This window comes from Pongo pygmaeus, chromosome 5, assembly GCF_028885625.2.
Source record: "Pongo pygmaeus isolate AG05252 chromosome 5, NHGRI_mPonPyg2-v2.0_pri, whole genome shotgun sequence".
NCBI lineage: Eukaryota > Metazoa > Chordata > Mammalia > Primates > Hominidae > Pongo > Pongo pygmaeus.
In genome coordinates this window covers 76,148,825-76,168,736 of record NC_072378.2, presented here as the reverse complement: position 1 = coordinate 76,168,736, position 19,912 = coordinate 76,148,825, and the positions used below count along the sequence as shown (strand labels likewise).

The 19,912-nt window shown below is 36.4% G+C and overlaps 1 long non-coding RNA gene across 1 annotated transcript in view; it reads right to left on the bottom strand.

Moving 5' to 3' along the window:
* LOC129039377 (uncharacterized) overlaps positions 1–7,428 on the bottom strand; it is a 30,783-nt gene extending 23,355 nt beyond the window's left edge. Inside the window, exons 1-2 of the long non-coding RNA XR_008503316.2 lie at positions 7,316–7,428; positions 5,021–5,117 (exon numbers count right to left, since the gene is read on the bottom strand). This is a non-coding gene — a long non-coding RNA (uncharacterized LOC129039377). The remainder of the gene's footprint in view (positions 1–5,020; positions 5,118–7,315) is intronic.
* Positions 7,429–19,912: the final 12,484 nt, after the last annotated feature.

Below are 19,912 nucleotides of genomic sequence, written 5' to 3'. Positions count from 1 at the left end.
ATGCACCCAAAAGACATGCTTTTTCTTTCTGAGGATGATAAATTGTTTAAATCAATGTTATAGATAATTCATTTGGAATACAGTGCATCAAGCTCCCTCTGTCTCTTTAGGGCTTTAATAAGAACCTTGCGATGCAGAGCTATAAATTTTTTGTTTTATGGAGCCTCCATCTTATGGCTGACTCCTCTAAAATATGATTCTCCAACTGAAGTTAATTTAACAATAAACATCTCCTCTAAAATATGATTCTCCAACTGAAGTTAATGTAACAATAAGCATGCATCTTTAATTTTATTTTTATTAAATCTCATGGGTTTTAATTTGGCAGGTAATGAATCAATCTTGTACATGTTTTATTATGCATATAAAAAGTTTTGGATAATCGTTGATGTATCTTTAAGTATTCTATTCTCATCTCATCAATTGCTTCCACTTCCGTTTAGAAAATTTGCTCAATACTTGTCGTTTCTAGTACATTCTGGACAAAACTGCAGAATAGACAAAATTTTCTTTTCTAACTTTTTGCACATTTTAGTGTCCATTTCACTCCAGGAACACTATGTCCTTCAGTTGCATATTACATGACTGTGTCTTCACTGTCTGAAGAACTTTAAGTGTGCTTGCTGCATCCACAAACTGTGGACAAATTTACATTATATGCTCTCAAGTGCCTGTACTTTCACCAGAAATTTCTCTAGTCTACACTCTCTTTTGCCTCTGCCAATAGTCTCCTTCCATCGCCCAAGACTTGCCTTCAAATTTGAAGAGTAATGGCCCCTATTAGTACATTTTTATTTTGGCGGACCCCCTTGTCTGAGATTGAGATTTTAAAATGTACTCCTTGTGGTTAGTAAATATTATGAGCAAAGATCATTCTGACAATTTGCAATTGCACAAAGCTATGTGTGCCATCATAGCTAATACACCTTACTTACTGTGAGGTTCCAATAATCCCAAAATAATCCCTTATTATAATTTAAAAATACTGAGCACTGTGGAATTATATGTTAAATTGCTAGGATTTTCATGGTAACCCTCTCAATCAAGCTATACTAAGTCCCTCTGTCATTGCACCTGAAAGATACCTTTGGACATCAAGAAGATAGCATTAGTTAAAAGAATCAACAAAAATAGATAATTCAGAAGAGGCTAGCAAAATGTTACCTTCATAACTCTGCTCTCTCACTTCATAAAGCTAAAAGTGGAAGCTAGGCAGGTCATTAATTTTTGTACAGATTATAGTACACGTAAACATGTGCTACATAGCAACATAGTGTCACCTCCTCCTTTTTTCCCCTTGGTAGATAAATTTGGGAAATTTACAAGTCTTTACACATTTGTTTGTGTGTGATTTGTGAACAAAAAGTACTCACAAAAATTACCAAATCTATTATTTTTCAGATTCATCATTCAGAAACTAATTATAGACAAAATAAATATTCAAAGTTTCTTAAGAAACGTATGGTTTCTTGATACGTTTTGAGCAACTGGAACAGGAGTTATAATGAAAGACATCTTTCAACCTTGCCACCTCTTATTCCCATGAACACAATAATAAGTGGCATAAGTTTACACAGTCAGGTAAAAATGTCTCCATGAAACCATCCTTATGACCTAAATACAGCCTCACCGCATTAACTAATCAGGGAACATGCTGATAACAGCAACAACAAAACAGTTTTCCTTACACCTGGCAAATCAACACTGACCAACTTGTTCCCAGGTATATCTACTGCCCCCAGAAGCCAAATTATAACTAGATCATCCATGTCTGAATCATAAAAACCCTCAATATACAGTACTAGGAACTTCTAGTCACTTTGGGGAGCTTGATGGAAATACCATCTCAAAAATATTTTTAATTAGTTCCCATATTGATGGTAAGTTCAGGAATCAAGGTAAAAAATTCTCGGAAACAGAATCGCCAGAGTATGACTTGACGAAAAGGTTTTAGAACTTTCTTCACACACATACACAAAATAAATAAATAAATATGTTACAATATGATCTCCAGGTAAAAGAAAAAACACTTTTTAAAATTTAATAATAGCTCTGGGTCCTGAAATTAAGCACAGCAGGAAATGAGAGTTATGGATTTCAAAAGACATTGCACACTCTTTTTAAAGCTACAGTTGGCATATTTCTGTGTAAACTCTTAACACTTTTGTGTAACTGCAAACACAGCATGAAGGTAACATGGAGTCTCTATGAAATTACAGCACGCAGACAATGCTAAGAAAAAAAAACCTGTGTGTTCTTGGAATTTAATCTTATTTCATTTGATTAAGAATTCTAATATAAAAATCAGTGTAAGGTCTCTGATTAATTAAGTAATAAAAATTTCTGTGTTATGGATCTAGTGATCCAGTGATGGTGCTACATAAATGATGTACTCCATTAGCAAATATTTTATTAATCATTTCATAAGTGGTAGGCGATATCCAAAGTGCAAAGGATATAGCATTAATAAAACAATTAAGATGCATGTCTTTATGGAGCTTAACATTCTAATTTAGGAGAATAGACAATAAGTTACATAAGATGTGTGTTTTCCAGAAAACAGAGATTACTGTGGAGAGAAATAAAACATAGGAGAGGGGAAGAAATATTGAGGAGAGTAGTAGGTTTATAGTTTTTACTATCATTTCCAGGGTTGGCTTCACTGGAAAGGCAAACTGAACAAAGATTGAAACCATGCAGATATTTGTGAAACAGGGAAAGGAAGTAGGCAGCAGAAAGCCTTGAGGCTTGAGGTATGACTAGGAAGAGCAAGGAGCCAGTGAGAACTTATGGGGGTGGGTAAAAATGTGTGGAGAATAAGAGATGAGAGCCTTGTGAGCCATTTAGTAGATATTGGCTTTTACTCTGAGTGAAATGTTAAGGAAAGATGTGGTTTCATCGATGATTTCAAGAAATACTTTCCTTGCTTGGCTAAGAATAGACAGAAAGCAAGGGCAGAGACAAAAATCACTTAGGAGGATACTGGGGCAAGATAATATGGTGGCTTGTACCAGGATTTCAGCAACGTAGGTGGTAATAAGTAGTCATATTCTGGGTATATTTAGAATGTAGAGGCAAAAATGACTTGCCGACAGAATGGTTGTGGGATGTGAGAGGAAGAAATAAAGGAGGACTCTAAGCTTTTTTTTTTTTCTTTTTACCTGGGTAACCTGGGCATCCACTATTTAAATGGATAAAACTCCCATTTAAAGGGAAAAAAGTGCACTGAGGCAGAGTTAGGTTCAGGAGTAGAGGGGAGAGCAAGTGTTTGGATTGGGATGTACTATGCTTGTCATAACTGTTACACAGCTATTTGTTGGCGTTGAGTGAGGAGACCTTCAGGTGTGAAAGATAAACTTGGGTGTCACCAGAATGAAGACAGTTTTTTAAAACCAGGACACTGGATGCAATCACCAAGGTGTGAATGTACAGGGCAAATAGAAGGGCTCCTAGTACCGAGCCCTGGGGCACATCAACATTCAGAGGTTGAAGAAAAGGGACAAGCAAGGAAACTGAAAAGGTGATTAATGAGGTAAGAGAGAAAGTGTAAGCGTGAATTGAGTCTTGGAAGCCAGGTGAAGAAAATATTTCAAGGAGGAAATACAGAACAATTCTCTCTAAAAATGTTGATGTGTCAGTTAGAGGGTCATTGGATTTAACACTAAATCATTGGTGACCTCTGTAAGAACGGTTTCAGCAGCGTTGTGAGAGAGTGAGTTGGTTCAGGAGAAAATAGACAGGAGGAAGAGTTAGAAAAAATTCAGAGAAGTTTTGCTTTAGAGGGGTCCCAGTAATGAGAGGGTTACTAGACATAAATGATGTGGAATCAAGAAAAAGCTTTGCTTTGTTTTAAGATGGGAGAAATTACAGCACATTTGTATGCTGACAGAAATGATCCTGTTGAAAGCATTCTCAAAAGGTAATCTAATAAGAATTATCTGACATGTTCTAATAAATTATATACTTCTTCTATAGAAGCCTGAGCCGCTAAACTGCAATTGCTAATGAAGAAGAAAAACTTTTAACACATTTACAACAACAAATTGAGAACATAAATGGCTCATGCTATATCTCATAATTTTTCAGTGTGTCTACTCAAATATTCATCATTGTTGACCATCATTTTTGCCAAAAAAATTCTCACAATTTCAATTGTCACCATCAACAGCTTGATTGAAAAAGATTCTTTCGAAAAATTTTTCCCAAATAATTGATATATTTATAAAGACCTATGTGATAGGTGTTCTGATCAGGGGCCTTCTCTAAGATTAAAATTTCTAAAAAAAGGAGCTGTGATCTTTTCAGAGATAGGTGTTACTAAAGAAATGCAGGTAGAGAGGCAGGGATCACCTTGGGCAATTGATTCTCAATTATGGGTGAAAAATAGAATTACATGAGAAGCTTTTTAAAATGCCGATGCCCTAGATTCATCCTCAGAAATTCTGAGGTTTAGTTGGTTTTAGATAGGGCCTAAGCATCTGAATTTTTAACAGTTCTTCAGTGGATTGTCATGAACAGTACTTAAATTCTTGGCACAGATCTTTAATAGTCATCAACTGTCAGCCTCTAAATTCTGAGGGTTTAGTGGCAGGGAATAAAGAAACACTGGGATGACCTTCAAGTCCTCTCAAGAGGCAGTAGTGTGATAGGGTTTCTGGCTCAAGAATAACATTTATCTTAGTAAAAGACTTATGCATATACCTTAACCAAGCTCGTGTTTATCTAAATTATCTAACAACTCTGTTCCTCATCTCTCCCAAGTTTTTATAAATCTAATTTAAAGATTTGATTCAAGGGCTAACTCATGGACTTAGACTATTAAAGAATATCTGTCTAGACTATGGTTAGAAAGTAATTTCTACTCATATTACCTCATTAAGCAAAACCCAGAACACAGACATAAGGCATCCTTGGGGTGCTATGATTGTGTGTATAAATGGCATGCTTCAATTTCCTGTTTCTTTTCCTATATTACTATAACTTGTTCTTGGCCTCCTTTAAACTACTGTTTTTCATTTACCTCTTTTTGGTTTCTGCATTTATTTTTACCCTTCTCTGCCTTTCTCTTCATTTTGTAGTGTCTTCTTTCACTTTTTTTTAATCATTATTGGAAATAGCTGGAACACAGAAATGGAAGAGAAGTTACATTCAAGGAATGTAAAATATTGGGAGTTCTTTATAATCATTTAGAAAGCATTTCATACAGAAGGGGGTGCTAAAAAATATGTATCTGAGCAATAAAGCCTAGAAAATAACTTCCAAAGCAGTTCTACTATTTACCCCAAATAAAGAAACCAAGAAATGGAAAATCACATATACAAAATAATTGTATACGTTTTAAATGTACAAGCTGTTTATTTCATAGAGAATCTTATTGTCTGACTATATTTTAAAAATGAAATAATGGTTCTTCTGCATTTTAAGGCAACAGTATCTTCTTGGAAAAGTAACATATATAATAGATTCACAATATAATCAACATAATGGGTCTTTTGGATACAGTGCATATATGAACAAGAATCTGTAAAAGAAATTATTTGAGACTAAAGAGGAAAATCATTCATTATTACCATGTACTGTGCCTAGCTCTGCATCCTGTGCACATATTAATTTAGTACTTACTAAACATTAGAAAATTAATGAAGTGCTATAATAATTCTTAGACTTCAGATCAAACTACTCTTTAAAATCTGTTTTCACTCTCTATATAACAACATCTCTATGATAAGTCAGCCCTTTCTCAAAATCAGCGAGAATTCTGGCAAAAATGCTAGCTATCTGCAATATGATTTAATTCTATTAAAATAACTTCAATAAACCATTTGCATACTAGAAATTACAGACACTAGCTCATTTAGGATAAATTCAAACAATATAAAAATGTTGCTAGGAGATAGAAAAAAATAGCTAATTGAGTTCAGCAAAGGAAAGTGTCTTCATGATTCCAATTGATATATAATCATTTCATTCTTCACTAACACTCTTTGGATGCTACCCTGAAATTATGGAAAGAAACACAGCTAATCAACTATGAATTTTAGAATGTTAGTCAATTGTTTTCCATTTATAATAACTTGATCAATATTTCAATGGTAAACAGATTTTCAGAATTACAGTCTCCCTATAAAAATTTTGTAACTGTTTGCATTTCAGCCTTAAACAACGTGGTTCATTGCCCTATTTTATTTATGTAAAGTTATTTTGATGTCTAATACAAAACATCTTACTCTCTAATAGAAAGGATTCTACAACAGGTATGAATTTGAATTCATACATTCATTTATTCTGAATCATTATTTATTTATTTAAATATCTCTATCACCTAGTATATTGTGAGTTTCTTTAGAATAGAGTCTATTCATGGCCAACATGGTGAAACCCCATCTCTATTAAAAATAAAAAATTATCCAGGCATGGTGGCAAGTGCCTGTAATCCCAGCTCCTCAGGAGGCTGAGGCAGGAGAATAGCTTGAACCCAGGAGGCAGAGGTTGCAGTGAGCCGAGACCACGCCATTGTACTCCAGCCTGGGTGACAAGAGCGAAACTCCATCTCAAAAAATAAAAAAAAAAAATTAAAAAGAAGAATAGAACCCATTCAAATCTTTATTCTCAATAACTAGACAGTGACCATATGCAGGATACATTTGATACATATTTGTATATCAGATTTCCTAACTGCTTGGCACAAAAAACTATATTGTTTTAAATTTTATTTTAGAGAGATAGAACATAAAGAGTCATCTCTCAATTATTCTTCTAAACGGGTAATCCTAGAGTAGAATCTCACTCTCCAGGCCATAAAACTTATGTGATCATAGAATGTTTCTGGTCATTTCATTTGGTCTGAAGACTGTTTTAAAATACTGTAACTAGGCAGGAAGTGTGCCTTTGGTGGTAGCAATGGTACAAGTGTAGACCCGTTGTCTTACTGTAGGACCACTTCACACTACATGTCATAATGTCAACTGTGAATGCATTTGAGTTTATGAAACTTACCTCCTGAGCCCAAAGTTTCAGAATTGAAAGAGCCCCAGGAATATATCTACCTAAGCCTAGATCCTAGAAAGTGACTGTATGGTTCTATTAGAATCAGTGGTATATAAAACTTCTGAATAAATTATTACATTTGTTTTTTATTGCTGTGTAATAAGTTACCATAAATGTAGTTGCTTAAAATCATACTTTTTCATAATATTTCTGTGAATCAGGAGACCAGGCACAATTTAGCTGGGTCCTCTGCTAAGGGTCTCACAGGCTGCAAATGAGATATCAGTGGGGCTGCATTTCTTACTAAAGTTCGAAGTTTTCCACCAACCTAAGTGGTTGTCAGAATTAAGTTCCATTCCATACTGCTGTTGGACTGAGATCCTGCTCTCTTGCTGGATGTTGGCCAGGACTGGATCTCAGCTCCTGACCTTGTGATCTCACAGACCCTCTCACAATACAGCACCTTACCTCATCAAAGCCAGAAAAAGCCCAGACTTTTTTTTTTTGAGACGGAGTTTCGCTCTTGTTGCCCAGGCTAGAGTGCAGTTGTGCAATCTCAGCTCACCGCAACCTCTGCCTCCCGGGTTCAAGCAATTCTCCTGCCTCAGCCTCCTGAGTACCTGGGATTACAGGCGTGCACCACCACGCCTGGCTAATTTTTTTTTTTTAATTTTTAGTAGAGATGGGGTTTCTCCATGTTGGTCAGGCTGGTCTCGAACTCCTGACCTCGGGTGATCTGCCCACCTCGGCCTCCCAAAGTGCTGGGATTACAGGCAGGAGCCGCCACTCCCAGCACCCAGACCCATTTTTAAGAACGTTAACAAGATTGTATCAGGCCCACCCAGGATATTCTTCTTTTGGATGAACTCAAAATCAACTAATTTGACATAAATTACATCACAAAATCATCTCACTTTTGCCATATCACATGACCTAATCACAGCTGTGACATCCCATCATGTTCAGAAGTTGCACCCAAACTCAAGAAGAGGGGGTAATACAGAGGCCAGAAATCTTGGAGATCCTCTTAGAATTCTGCCTATCACAATCACAGATGCTTTTCAGACAACCATATTTCCCAGGATACAAAAGTGTGTTAACACATATAGATGTACACATATATTTATATAACACATAATCTATACAAATTTATATCACATTAGTTTAGTTTAAAATATTACTAGACTGTACCTGCCTATGCATACATATGTAGGTATATATAATACATGTAAATATATATATTTATTTATATATTTATTTTTCTTTCTAGTTGTCTTTCTCCTTTATTTGTACTTTTCCTCTTTCTCCTTCTTCTTTCCTTCCCCTTTTCCTGCTTCATCTTCTTTTCATCAACAAAATACCAAACAGAATTAATTTATACAAATTGTCGAAAAGCAAGAGACTTAATCTTTGACTATGAAAAATTAGGCTAATGTTTTTATTTTTATTCATAAAAGAGCATTTGGTGAAATGCCATGGTAGATTATATGTTTGTATGCTACAAATGAGATGGAGTTTACTTTTACTCTCTAGAAACCACTGTATCTTCTTAGCTATTCATGATTTTATATATATAAAAGTAAGCCATCTGAAAGAATCCTTAAGGAAATTAGGAACATTTTTAGAGGTTTCACGATAAAGTGAAATAAATTTTGATGGAGCCAATTCTCTTCTTTGTTCAATAGAAATTACTTTTTAAGAAACTGGATTAAAGTGACTTTACTCAATGTATCTGTCTAATGGATTTTTCTCAAATTTGCAAGGCATAAGAAAATAAAATGAGTAAGAAAGTGATATAGAGATTTTCCTATCTAATCAGAGATTTAAAAAGTCATTTTATTTGTAAGCATTCAGGAATGAGAATTAAAGGGAGAATTTTGCAGGGTGCTTACTTTGACATGGTAAGAAAAGCAAAAGTATGCATCATAAACTGGACCTCTGAGAGGTCCATACAAGGGAATTCCACCCAGAGAGGTCTGGTTAAAGGCCTATTCTACTATTAAAGAGCTCTGTCATTTAAGAAGAAAGTTCACTTTCTTCATGTATGGATTATGAATATGATTAACTTCTCTATCCAATTCTCAGGGTTATTGTAATTAGTATGACAATAAAAAGAGCACAGACACACAGCTCAGAGAGAATTCTGTTGTAGTTCTGACTTTATTACTTCCTAACTACATGTACCTGGGCAAGTTATTTATCCAGCCTTAACCCAGGTTTCCTCACATGGCAAATAATACAGAGTCTCAAGGCAAACTTCTAGAATTAGAAAGACCCCCCCAAGCTAGAGTGAAAAATGACTAGTGAAATGTTTCTGCATGTAAGAATACAGTGCAGAGAATGCCTACTTTCACATCCTCCCAACAACCTCATTCATTTGTCTCAGAGTCAAATGTATAAAGCAAGAAAGACTAGAGAATGGGTAGAATTTACCTTTTCTGGGATCTGAGACTATTCAAAATGATTCTATATATCTGGACTTTATATTTGTTATTTAATTCATTATTGTTTCAAAATAAATGAATAAGTAACAAAACTTAAAAAAAAACTTTTCTGGATAAAAGGTGTTCCAGAACATTTATTCTTTATACTGTATCGTAAAATCAATATAGAATGTTGAGTATAATATTCATTTATTCTAGACAGTTATTGCTTCATGTATGACATGAGGAAAACTTATCCATGCTCTAATATTTTGCATGCCCTAAAGTATAAAGGATACTTTATAGTAAGAAAGAATCCGCTTTTTTTGAAGTTTTGCACAAAATATGGTTAAAAAATCATTTAGATGGTGACCAGAGTGACTCTGTGAAAGATAATAGATTACATGTTAGTTAATATGTAGGTAGCAAGGGAAAGGAAATAAATTCTAAACCTACATGTTTGAGCTGAAGAGAGGAGACTCTTTCTATTAAATTAGTTTGTATATATTGAGCATGGGAACTTCTGCTCTAAAACCATAATGTAAATATTCTGTTGAACCTAAGCTGCTGGAAGATGAGGATTAGGAAGACGAGGGATTCCTGTTTGCTTACAATCACTGTGCCAGGTTCTAAATAAAAGAAAATTACAGACTAAATTCTGCCACATATACTGCCATTTGTAAGCCCAACTCTTATTAATAAGCAGGCACAGAAACACTTATACAACCTGCTTTTGTCAACTTGATAAAGTCCCAGTTCTCTGGGTTTTGTGATAAAGCAACCACTTCCTGCATAAAAAATTCTCTAGCCCAAAAATATTTTAGAGGCAGAATTCAGTTAACCTAATATTTGAAACAGCCAGCTGGAATATTCTAACCTGTAACTACATTAGAATCCTGCCTTCAGTGACATTCTAAAAGATGAGGAGGAAAATGCTTTCCTGACTTGATTATCCTATATAAGCAGTGGGGGAAGTCTAACATAGTTAGATCTGTGTATGTTGAATACAACTAAATTCACATATAATTTACAGGCATCTTCATTATTCTCATTAAAAAGCCACTAACTTCACCAGTGAAAATCCTCTTCTAACATCCATGCACAAAGCCTCTGGTGTTGATCAGGGGTAATAGCTAAACCACTTATAGTTGCCTTTTGATTAAATGTTATTACCCTTCATGTGTATAAAGCATTCCCTATTAGGAAAATTAACTGTCTCTTGAGTGAAATTGAATTAAGACATATATGACTTCCTATCTCTATGCTGAAATAGTGTAAAGCGTATTTCCAGTGTCATAACACTCAGAAGTATTTATCTCCAATCCAGACCTCTCCTATCAACTTCAGACTCAGCATAAGTGGCCTACTAAACATAATCAATAGCCTCCTGATTGGTTTCCTGTTACTGTCCTTAGCCCCTTATAGTCTATTATCAATACCACAAACAGTGGTTCTGGCTCCTTCTGATAGAAAGCTAGAACTGCTCAGAGCAAGGGTCAGATCTTATCATCCTGTGCATGAAACCCTTTAGTGACTCCTCACCTTACAGAAGTAAGAATGAACATCTGACTGGGTCTTCAATTCCTCTGATCTTTCTGATCCTATCTCCTACTGCCCTCATCTGCTCACAGCAGGGAGTCTCAGTGGCTGCCTTAATGTCTCCCCAATCATGCCGGGTACTCACTTCCACCTCAAGGTGGATTGGACATGAGGCCTTCCTCTGCCTGGTTCCCATTCCTCATATATATGCATGGCTTGCTCCTTCACCTCCTTTAGGAATTTGTGTTAATATCATTGAATTATTTTCCCATGGCTGCTATAACAAACTACCACAAACTCGGTGGAATAAAACAATAGAAATTCCATTCTCTCACAGTTCTGGAGGGCAGAATGAAATGTTTCACTGGGCCCAAATCAAGGTATTGGGAAGGCCACAGTCCCTCTAGAGGTTCTACAGGGAATCTGTTCCCTGCCGCTCCTAGCTTCTGGTGGAAGCTGGACTTGTGGCCTCATCATTCCAATCTCTGCCTCTATGGTCACATTGCCTCCTCTTCTCTCTCTATAAAATCATCTCTGCCTCTCTACTACAAAGGTACCTACCATAACATTTAGCACTATCCGGATCATACAGAATAATCTCCTCATCTCTTAATCTTTAACTTGATCACATCAGGAAACTTTGCCTATATGTTAACATTCACATGTTCTGAGGCCGAACCTGTTTCCTATGGGGAAGATGTTTGTCAGTCTACCACAGTCATTTCTCATAAAGGCCTTCCCATAATGTCACAATTAACATGTCAACCATCCTCTCCCACAGCACTTTCTGTCTCCCTTCTCCGCTTTATTATTTTTTTCCAGAGCATTGATCACCAGATGACATTCCACATATTTACATATTTCTTATATTATTTGGCTTCTTCAACTATGAGTACCATGAAGCCAGAGTTGTCATCTTTTCTCTTCATTGCTCTTTCCCTAACACCTTGAAAGAACAATGTCTTTCATACAGCAAGCCTTAGATGAATATTTTTGAATGAATAGATAGATGAATGAAGGAAGAAAGGGGTTCAAGTATTTTAGTTGAATGGAATATGTATCTAGTAAGTTAAAGGGCACCCCCTCAAAATATTTGTCCATGTCCGAATTCCCAGAATTAGTGAATATTAGCTTGTATGAGGAAAGAGTGAATAGTTGTAAAACATGTGATTAAGTTAAGGATCTTAAGAGGCAGAACTTATCCTGGATAGTCTGGCTGGGTCCTAAATCAAGCACATGTATCTTTATAAGAAAGAGAGGCAGAGGTAGAATAGAAAGAGACACACAGAGGAAAAGACACGGAAGAGGAAGCAATGTAACCATGAATCACTCTGGCAATTAGAGTGGTGGGGCCATAAGTCAAGGCATGCCAGCAGCCACCAGGAGCTGGAAGTGGCAAGGAACATACCCTCCCCTGAAGCCTTCAGAAGCAGTGTGGCCCTGACAAAGACATTTTGATTTCAGACTTCTGGTCTCCAAAACTATGAGAGAACAAATTTCCATTATTTTAAGCCACCTAGCTTGTGGCAATCTGTTATTGCAACCCTAGGAAATTACTACAATGTGGACATTCTAAATGGCTTCTAATTATAGGAAGACAGATTATTTTAGGAAAGGCATTCTTATTTTGAATTTATTATCTGGGTTCCTGTCACTCAATTAAGAGCACAGACTCTGAAGTCAGAAGTCAGATATCCTGTGTTGCAATTATTTTGTTAACTTCTGAGGAACTTGGGGTCCATTGATCTTTTTGCCTTGGTTTTAGCACCTGTAGAAGAAGAATAAACCAATGTCTACCCTAATGGTAGGCCTGGAATTAAAATATTTAAGAATTACAAAGCAGTTAGAAATGTGCCTACACCTAACATGCATTAAATGTTGTCATTATTTTGCTATTATTTGCATTATATTATAAAAATCCAGTTTATTAGAAATACCTTAGTAGTGTGATAACATTTTTGCCCATCAAAAAGTATAAGAACACAATCTGTTCTAAAGGGGGTGATGGTCTAGGCATTATCACATTTTGATGGTAGGAGTAAAATTGCTATAACTGCAATGGGGCGGCAATTGGTAGTATTTATCAAAAGTACAAATTCACTTACGCTTGTGAGATAACTTGGTTAGGCATTGCAGCATTGTTTTAATAGCAGAAGACTGGCAACCTAAATTCCAGCAATACAGGCCAAGTTAAAATATGGAATATTCATTCAATGGACTATTGTGAAGCAGTCAAAAAATGAGGCAAATATTTCCAGTTCTGGCAATAGAAGAGTAACTTTTTGCTAACCATAGTCCCACTGAGAATAATAGATATGCTAGACAAAATATAAATGTGTGTGTGTGTGTGTTGTGTGTTTGAATAAATGGCCAAGATACTGGAGAGAAAGAAAGCTCATGGAGGTAAGCCAGACATTCTATGCAGCTTTTCTCCTCAAATACTGCCAATTTGGAAGTGGCATAGAACCAAGAGGCTAAATACCTAGCAGTAAACAGCAGCTAAGAAGCTGAGTTGAACTTTTGAAAGTCTTATGGGGTTGGGGAGATAAAATTTTAAACATAATAAATAGAAAGATAGTTGGGAATCCTGAACTCATGATCTTGGAGGGAAGGGAAGGACAGAAGTAAGCCCAACAGTTGGTCCTGCTCTATCCCTTAAAACATTGCTCAGGTTGCCAAACATAGATCTGATAAGGAGTTTGCATGTAGAATATGTAGAGATTCCTACAACTTAACAACATATAAACAACTCAATTTAAAATTGGCAAAGTACTTTAATAGACACTTCTTCAAGGAACATCAACAAATGGCCAATAAGCAGATGAAAAGATTTTCAACATCATTAGTCATTAGGGAAATGAGAATCCAAACCACAGTGAGGTATCATTTCACACCTACTGGGATGGCTACAATAAAAATGATGAATAATGACAAGTAATGGCAGGGATTTAGGGAAACTGAAGCCTTCATATGTAGCTGACGGTGCAATGATGCAGCTGCTGTGGAAAACAGTTTAGTGGTCACTCAAAAAATTAAACATAGAATTACCATACAACCAGTAATTGCACTCCTAGGTGTATACCCAGAAGAATTATAAACAGGGACTAATCAGATACTCGTACACAAATGTTCACTATAGCATTATTCACATAGCTAAAAGTTGGAAATAACTCATGTCCATCAACAAATAAATGGATAAAGAAAATGTGAATGGCAGAGTGCGGTGGCCAACACCTGTAATCCCAGCACTTTGGGAGGCCAAGGCGGGAAGATCACAAGGTCAGGAGTTCAAGACCAACCTGGCCAATATGGTGAAATCCCATCTCTACTAAAAATACAGAAGTTAGCCAGGCATGATGGCAGGCACCTGTAGTCCCAGTTACTCAGGAGGCTGAGGCAGGAGAATCACTTGAACCCGAGAGGCAGAAGTTGCAGTGAGCCGAGATCAAGCCACTGTACTCCAGACTGGGTGACAGAGCAAGATTCCATCAAAAATAAAAGTGATAAATACATTCAATGGACTGTTATTCAGCAATAAAAAGAATGAAATTCTGATGCATGCTACAACATGGATAAACCTTGATAACATTATGCTAAGTGAAGTAAGCCAGACAATGAAAACAACACAGGTAGTTTGATTTCACTTATATGAAATTATCTATAAGCAGCTAATTCATAGAGACATAAAAATTAGAGGTTAAGAGAGGCTAGAGAGAAAGAGAATAGAAAATTATTGCTTAATGGATGCTGAGTTTCTGTTTGAATGATGTAAATATTTTGAAAATAGATGTGACAGTTGTACAACATTGTGCATATAAACTAATGTCACCATGGGCTTCTGGATTGAGTTGGGCACTGTAGGGGCCAAGATGGCTCTCTGAAGTTCTGCTGGAAAAAAAAAAGAAAAAAAACTCATAAAAGGCTTATTAATTGGTGAAAATGTAACAAATTTATTTAACATCTATGCAAGGGAACTTTCAGAATGGTGACCCAAAGATACAAGAGAAATTTTCTATTTTTATACTTAGGTTCAAAAAAAACAGTTGTGTAAAAATATGACAGTTGTGTAAAAATATGATTAAACAAAAAGGGCATAATCTCATACAAATAGATGGAGTCTGGAAGCCCAGCAAGGCCAGTCTGTCTAGATTCTTCTTGGCCCCTTTGAGCGTCATTTCTTCCCTCCGGGGGTGGGGCGGGACCCTTTCTGGAATGGGGGTCTCAGGACCTACAGTCAAACAACTAGGTCAGATAATTTCTTTATGGCCAGTTTTCACACAGAAAATCATAAGGAAAGTTAAAGTAATATTTTTAGGTTTTATGGCTGGCTTTGGGGGAAAGGGATTCCGGTTTCTACGAAAATCCTTGGGGAAAAGGAATTCTAGTTTCTATGGTCAGCCTTCGGGGAGAATAGATTGAGGGGCAGGAGGGCAAGAGAAGGTCAGGGAAAAACTTTTGCTTCTGTGGCTGCTGCTGAGGCCTTCATTTGGGGGTATTATTTTCTGAGCTCCAGAGGCACCAGGATTTCTATTGTTATTCCCACATTTTCACACCACACATTACACATACTTAGCATTCAAATTATATTAAACAAATATTTGACTGTCCACGTTCTTCCTATTGTCCTTCCTTCCCCTGGCCTGCCATACTTTCTTTCTCTTAATATCTTTTAATTCAAAAGTTCAAGAACAAAAGGCTGTTCTTGGCATGCAGCAAAAATATTTTAAGAAAATTTCTTGATTTAAATTTAAATGAGCAGTTCATTACACAACATGTATGAATTAAACAGAAATATTTTTGGGAAATATAATTAAAAACAAAGCCTTTTTCCAACCCAGAAATCCTCTCCTTAAAAGTAGTAGTGGAAAACAAAAACAAAAACTTTTATTATCAATAAGCACTAAGCCAGACTGTGATGTACATCACCATCAATCCACTAAGAGACTGCAAAGACAGAAATCTCACCCTTTCATGTAGACAAGCAGATACAACCTATTACATACATGTTTTCAAGATAAACAATGACTAGTCCTTGACAAGAACATTTGTCACAGGTAATTCATCCTCACTTTACCTGATCATTGAGGTGACCATCTGTGTTAGCTAATTAGCTGTATCCAGAGGAAAAACAAATTCCTCATCTCTGTATGAGAGGAGGTAGTTTTGCAACCCTCCAGCTGAAGTTAGGCTCCTACCTTAACCACATAAACTGAGAGATAGAGGTGCTATCTCCCTTGACATTTGCATTTCAAAGAAATCCCTCCCATGTTCTTGAGAAAGATGTAGCTAGGTCATAGAGGTGACAAAAGGCCTATCCAGTCTTCAAAAGGATTTATATATGTTTCAAAGACACAAGAAAGTATTTAAGATATTCTAAGATAAGTGCTTTAAGAAAAAGGAGGGGAGAGAGCTCTTACCTCATTCTTAACAGAGAGAACTAAGCCTCTTACTTTTAATTTGCATTTGTTCTTACAATATGCAAATCCATCTTAAATTTAATTAATCTCACTGTGCAATCTTGGTATATTTCATTCCAGTCATTGATATATGTGTGTATCTATCATTTTACATAGCCATTTTATTATTTATTATTTAATGTTATTTATTACTCATATATTTCCTCAGGTATTCAGATCTTTCTGTAAATTCTAATGTGAATAGTCACCTTTGATCTGTAAAAAGAATAAAAAACAAACAAAGTGATTCATAAATGACTAAAGGCTTAGTTTACTCTTAGGAAATATTACATATATTTGAGATGGAGTCTTGCTCTGTCACACAGGCTGACATGCAGTGGCACGATCTCGGCTCACTGCAACCTCCACCTCCTGGGTTCAAGCAATTCTCCTGCCTCAGTCTCCCAAGTAGCTGGTATTACAGGCATCTGCCACAACACCTAGCTAATTTTTTTTACTTTTAGTAGAGACAGGGTATCACCATGTTGGCCAGGCTAGTTTCAACCTTCTGACCTCAAGTGATCTCTCCACCTCAGCCTTCCAAAGTGCTGGGATTAGAGGTGTGAGCCACCGTGCCTGGTCAGAATATATACACATTTTTTTTTTCTTAATTTTTCTACAGCTAGAAACTCAAACCCGTAGGATTTCAGTGTGATGCTTGAGATGACCAACATGACTACTTTGTTGTGAACCATATTTTGTGTATTGATTATTTTAAGAAATATTTATCCTCTAAGGAGCTTGCAAACTACCCAGGAAAAGAATGTAGCACAATGAATTGTTATGTATTATTCCATTTGTTTTAATAATAGACATCATGTTAGTCCATTTTCACAGTGCTATGAAGACATACCCGAGACTGAGTAATTTACAAAGAAATAAGGTTTAATTGACTCACAGTTCCGCTTGGCTGGGGAGGCCTCAGGAAACTTAACAATCATGGTGGAAGGGGAAGCAGGCACGTCTTACATGGCAGCAGGTGAGAGAGAGAGTGTGTGAGAGCACAGGAAAAACTACCCTTTATAAAACCATCAGATCTCCTGAGAACTCACTCACTATCATGAGAACAGCAAGGAAGAAACTGCCCCCATAATCTAATCATTTCCCTCCCTCCACACGTGAGGATTACAGGTCTCTCCCTTCACACGTGGGAATTACAATTCCAGATGAGATTTGGGTGAGGATACAGAGTCAAACCATATCAATAAGCAATATGTTATGGGGAGAGAAGTGGGAGTGGTTAAGTTGGCCCGGAAAGTTCAGGAAGAACTCCACAGAAGTTAAAAGTACAGTCTAGCCAGAAGGAGGAGCTTGAGCAGAGGAAAAGACTTACGGGAAGGTCTGGCATACTTAAGCAATGGATTGTGAATTCCAGTGGGGTTTATCAGATTTACCTAGGGAGTTTATTGAAAATATGGATCCAGAGACTCCATATCAGTGTTCCCAAAATTTTTTACATTAATGCCCACCCGTTTTGATTTCAATGTCCCCCTGAGTTTGTGAATCACTGCTTTAGGGCTTATGCCTGGAACCCAGTACAGATGAGAAGTGGGAGAGACAAGCAGAGGCTAGATAATGAAAAGCTTTGTGGGTTGTCCCTAGAGAGGCTGAATTTTATCCTGAAAGTTTTTGGCCAAGATTTGTCATTAATTTCCACCTAGGCTGGGCATTAAAAGCCTGAGGATATGAGAGGAAGAAAGAAAGTAAAAGAAGAAACGAGTCAGGATTGAGAAGTGAGTGTTAATTTAGGCTCTCCTCCTTCCCCACCAGCCAGGGGCAAGCTGTTTCTGCTACTTTAACTGTTTTCTGTCCTGGCAAGGACAAAGCACAATTTATTAGAAAAGATTTTTCCAAGGAAAGCATTTTGCTTCCAGCTGTGAATATGCCTGCTGTTCTTAGAGTCATAAAGAAGCCTCTGCTGGTAGGTATGGTCGCTGTTTCAAGGAAGAAAGTTAAAGTCTACGTTTTGGAAAGTATGGGGGAAGAACCCCTTTCTTCTCCCCATCCGTGGAATACATTATGTGTAAGCAGAAAAATATGCTGTGTAAGTGAGGTGTTGAGGAGGGGCAAGCTCACCTCCTACCTTTCACATATCAATTATGACTGAAATTAAGACATCTATACATATAAAAGCACAAAATGTATTTTAAAACTTACAAGAAGGAAAGCAGTGACATTCCAATACCTACTGAGAAGGCTTAAGATTTTCTAAAATAATGTAATGAGTTAAAATGGCATTGGAACCTTCCAGAGCACTAGCTGTTACACAGGACTGCTTATTGCATGGCTTCTCAGCCTCAGCATTATTGACATTTTAACTGGACAAATTTTTGTTATTGTTGGGATAGGCCTGTGTATTATAGGATGTTCATCAGCAGCTCTGGCCTCTGCCTGCTAGATTCCTGAAGTACTCTTTACCAGTTGTGACAGCTAAACATGTAACAAATACACAAATATTGCCAAATATCTCTTAGAAAGGAGAAGACCAAAATTGCCCCTGGTTGAGAACCAGTCATTTATTAATAACATATGGAGATGAGATCGTTCTGCAAATTCAGTAATTTAAACCCCCATATAGAGAGGATATAAGTCTAATCTAGATCAAATTTATTAATGTTTCATAAATTCCGCCTAAACCCAATTATGTTAATGCACGGGTTTATCATTCTGTTCATAAACAGCCTATAGTAATGATTGAGGAGTTAAGGCTTGGAGATAGACTTTCATAAAAATCTTAATGACAAGCATGCCACTCATTTTCATTTTTTTTCCGGGTATTAAATTGTATCCCAGGGTCTCAAAGAATTAATACAACTCAAAACCATCACTGATGTATTCCTTTCTGGATCCAATTACATGGTCTATAGTAAAGCCCTGTAGCTCCCAGAGGTAGAATGGGGGAATAAAAAGTAAATCCATTCTCCACTTAAAATTTCTACGTATTCCACAGACCATCAGAAAGCTTCTGAAGTCAGTGTCTCTGAACTCCAAATACTGCTGATTCACAGTGTCTCTTTCACTTATGACCCTGACCTATCTATGCAGAATTTGGGGTTCATTTTCTTTGGAACGACCATTCTTAGATGTAAAAGTAAATTTGACTCCCAAAAAGAGTAAGGCAATAACTAACCTCGAACCATTCTGAGTGTGACTTCTATAGATCTCATTTCAATTTTTTGCCTCTAAAGAGTCTTAAATCTAAAATACTTACTTAAATTTGACAGTAAATACTGGTACCTTCCCCAGTGTTCACAACTCCATTTCTAAATGTATTTTCAGTGATATATTGCTTGGGTAAAATTTACGTGTTCTATACTTATGGAAACAACTTAACTCTCCAAGAATAAAGGGATGGTTAAATACATTACTCTACATCTATATACAGCCATTTAAAAATTATGGCTGAGAAGAGTAATTACCAACATATTTATGACATAAAGTAGAAGTTATAAAGGTAAAATAGAAAATTATATACAGTATGATCTTTAGTATACATATATAAATATA